This window comes from Amblyomma maculatum, chromosome 1 (genome assembly GCF_055883805.1).
Source record: "Amblyomma maculatum isolate TAMU_Amacu chromosome 1, ASM5588380v1, whole genome shotgun sequence".
Lineage (NCBI taxonomy): Eukaryota > Metazoa > Arthropoda > Arachnida > Ixodida > Ixodidae > Amblyomma > Amblyomma maculatum.
The window spans coordinates 419965083-419969282 of record NC_139344.1 but is presented as its reverse complement, the minus strand read 5'-3'; the positions used below and the strand labels follow the sequence as shown (position 1 = coordinate 419969282).

Here is a 4200-nt window from a genome sequence, read left to right as displayed (position 1 = left end):
GGCCTTTCTGTACAAAGAAGCGAGTATTGCAATGCTGATTGTTTGGATGACTTTTATGGCGGAACAAACCACAACTAGTACTTTCAGTCCATAAAGAAGAGTTTACTGCAGTCACATAAAAGGAGTCACGGTCCACTAGCTTGGTCAAATGTTCAATATAAGTGAAAGGAAAGAACACCGCTACAACGTTTACGTGCTCCAAGCTTTGAATAATAGTTGTACATTGCTCTGTCCTTAATACTGTAGATTTGGAGATAAGCCAGCAAAACAAGCCACAAAAGGGTACTTAGCTGCGTCAGTCTAACAAGGCATACACGGGCATGAATCTACTTTGAAAAGGTACTATGTTTAAGGTAGTTGTCAGGAGTGAACATGGACGCCTCTTGAGTTAAGATTTGAAAAAAAAAAAAAAAAAAAGGACGACGCAGTTTACTTTGAGTGGACACCTACACTTAATCAGGTCAAGGTGACACCACCTTTTTGAAGGTCAGGCGGCCGGACAGGTTGACCTTGGTTGACACATGGTGTATGGAAGCTTTCGCTCAAAATTGTCAGATATCGGATCTAGTCTCTTTAAGGAATAACGTATACAGCTCGTTCAGCCTAAAGCCGCCGCCGCCTAGACGATGGTCGGAAAAAAAATTGCGCGGATACTTAAGCTCCGTCTTGTATAGATGGGACATAATTAATGGCTCCCTTTTGTCGATCAGCTCCTCGAGTAGTTACTCGCGTCCTTCAAATTTTTGTGCTTGTGTATGCTGTCTTGAGAAGTTGGTCTTGAAATTGTATTTTTTGTCAACGTCTTTTTACTGCAGATAGTTTCTCAAACAATTTTTCATTGAAGGTATAAATCTGCTAATTCTCTTCATCCAGACAAAAAGGGGGCCAAAAAAAGGTTAAAATTTCGGCCGTGTAAAAAAAAAAAGAATATTTTGTCAGAAGTGGGATTCGAACCCACGCCCGGAAGACCGGACTGCGACCTGAACGCAGCGCCTTGGACCGCTCGGCCATTCTGACAGGACAACCCTTTTTTTTTTTTTTTCTTTTTTTTTTTTCTTTTCTGACATATGATGGAAAGTAAGGTTTGGTCATGCATTCTTTCTTCTAAACCGCACTGTCAGAATTTTGAAACATTGCAAGTGGAAACAGCAACTAATATTTTGACACCCTTTCCTAGAACGGTCAGAAGGGCGATATTTTAATAACTACTCCTGAGCATCTCGTGGGAGTGAATGGCTATCACTACTGTACCCGTCTTCTCGGAGTCTGCTCGTTTGAGCCGCGTAAAATTCTCATTTTTTGTTCTGACTTTGAACATAATTGTACAAGAAGTGAACGAAGGTCGATCAGATAATAACAGGTTATCGAAAAATAGAAGATGAAGTGCCTCATTTTCAAACAGTCTCCTCAACTAGCGTCAGGAGAAAAGGATAGAGAGCGACGTGAAAGATAAGAAAAAGGCGGGGGCATGGAAGTGGAAGACTGCAGAATAATTTAGTCCACTTTGAGTTCTCCTATTCACTCCAATTGTTACTTATTTTTTGTTTGTGTGTATCATATACAAACTTTCCAAATGCACATTGTAAAATTCCATCAACTATGGCACCCCTACTCTTGTACACCCCTACGCAGGTACGAGGAAATAATTTCCTTTGGAAGCAGGTTGAACACGCTTACTTCCCCGAAGAAGGTCCAAAGTGGTCCCAAAAAATGGAAGGCGCATATTCTAAATGTAAGGTGGGTGGTCAGCGCCGATCACTCACCTTATCTTTTGATCACTCTGATCATCAGTGATCATGGATCCCGCTGTGTAGTTTTCGTAATTGCATGACATTTACTTGGCTGTCAGCAAAATGCGCCAGTCTCTGCGTATCAGTTTTTCCAGTGCCCTGAGAAATGAACTCCACATTGCCGGCCGCCTTGTGTGATGCACGTGTTGCCGATCGCGTTGCCTTTTTTTTCGGTGGTGATGGAGATGGCGACGACGTATATTAATTAGAATTTGGGAGGCACAAAGTAGCTCCACTACATGGTCGGCTTTCCTTTTCTGGGACACCGCATGACGAGGCTTCGTCTCGCGTCCGTTTCACCGGAGCCTGTTGAGACTCCAGCGAAGTGCAGTTGAGGATAAGAGTCTCCTATACCTTTTGGGAAAGGGTATAGTGGAAGGGGGAAGGTGAGGATTTTGAGTGCATGCCCATACCACGTGGAAGATATCACACGTCTCCCGACAACGCAGGCATCGCCCATCCCTGTTTTGAGCGTAGTGTTTTATGATTGCAGGACAGAGTAGAGGACCTCTCTGAAGGCGCCCTAAAGTTCGCTTCTCCATTTTACACAGGCCCTTCGGGGGAGCCGGGAAAAGGCCTCTTTCCTTATTGCCTCTGCATTGCCTTTGTAATGTTAAATGATTTCCCTGAACCGCAGAAGAGACTGGTTTGTCTCTTAGCCGGAAGAGCTGGGATGAGGAGCCCAGTGAGTAACGCTCAGGCAGCCGCGTCAGTGGTCTCATTATACCTCGTAAGCCCTGGTGGTCAGGAGCCGAAATGGTTTTCTTTAGCTTTGGTGCTGGGGCAGTGTGCCTTAGAATCCGACTGGCCAAGGGGGAGATCTTCCCTGCCAAATAATGAGCACGTGCCTTTCGTGGTCCGTGATGATTAATCTTGAATTTGGGTCCGCAGCAGCAAGCACTATCGCTACCTCCTCGACTCACACTGAATTCTGGGCTCGGATGGAGAGTCCATCAACGTGCCTTTTCTGGTGAACGACCACAGCCGCGTAATATACTATGTAGTGCTCTAGGAGAACGTAATATACACTGGGTCAGGATCCTTATTGTCTCTCAAGCGCCTGAGCCAGCTCTTGTGCTCTGCTTTGTTTTCGAGTGTTTCGGTGTCCAGGTTACGGGGAAGCGGAGACACCCATGGAATATGGCTCTGAAGGGATATGATTCCAAATCTTGAACGAATTGTTTGCACTTTGACCGCGAATCGGAATTCAGAAGAAAGGATCAGTGGCGAAGTACGACAGAATTCACCGCATTGTTCTGCTAGAGCAAGTTTTTTTTATCGCGTTCTTATAGAGTTAAAATCGACGTGCTATATATGGAATTTAGTTCGACCTTCACGTTAATTGTCTTGGTGCTAGCACGCAGTAGCACTAATGCAGCCACCTTAACCTAGAGCCGAGGAACCGTTTTGAGGGCATAACTCTTGCGTAAGGCTCGCATATCATTTCACTTTCAATGCGCTCTTCATCCTTCCAGCCAGTCATAGCGAACCTTACCAATGACGCCGTCAGTCTTCCTATTAGTAGTCTTGGCCAGTCTTCCTGTTACCAGGCCACGTACACCGTTTACAGACACCGTTGATGTACACCGGGCTATTCTGCCGTCTCAGTTTACACCCGCCTCTGGACCGTCCTCTCCACTATGGAGCCTGCATCAACCCCGTGTGCTTCTTTCAATACCCGGCATCAAGAAGAAGGTTCAGCTATCGCCGACAGAACTAAAACAAGTCACTCTCGAATACTCCCATGAGCACCATAGAAACCGCTTGCACGTCTACACCGACGGCTCAGTGAATGCCGTAAGTTCTTCAGGCTCCATGTTCATCCCCGAAAGGACTACAGAAATAAAAGTTAAACCAATTCACCGGACATCTTCAACAGCCGCAGAGCTAAGCGCCCTCCTTGTAGGAATTGGGCACATCAGTCAGCAGAGCCCTCAGCGGCGTAATATATTTATAGATTCGAAAGCAGCCCTCCAAGCCTGACAAGCGACTCTTTGCCGTGGAGCCCATGAGAAACTCGTCGCGGAAATACGAGAACTTTATCATTATGCCATCAATAAAGGACACGACATCATCTTTCTTCTTTGTTTCTATTTGTACCTTAGACATTTGCCTAAAAGGAGGCTGAGGCTAAAGGCGCGGCCGCCTGAAGTGGCCTCAGCTCCCTGCTACATGATAAGTAAGCATCGGAAATACAATATTGCGGCAAGCTGGCACACAACAGTAGCCTTGATCAGGACATAAAAGGAAAGAAACAAAACAATAGTGACAATTGTGCGCAGTGTGTGGAAAAGAAATTTATGTAGGTACAATATGAATATAATTAAGACACTTAATAGGCACAATTTTACGATGAGTATCACAGGCATACAAAAATAATGAAAGTAAAAGAAATATACACAGTACAAAA

General features: G+C 45.0%; 1 non-coding gene across 1 annotated transcript; it reads right to left on the bottom strand.

Annotated features, from left to right (window-relative positions):
* Nucleotides 1-933: 933 nt before the first annotated feature.
* On the bottom strand, nt 934-1017 carry TRNAL-CAG (transfer RNA leucine (anticodon CAG)). Its single transcript has one exon. It is a non-coding gene; the product is annotated as a tRNA-Leu (tRNA).
* Nucleotides 1018-4200: the final 3183 nt, after the last annotated feature.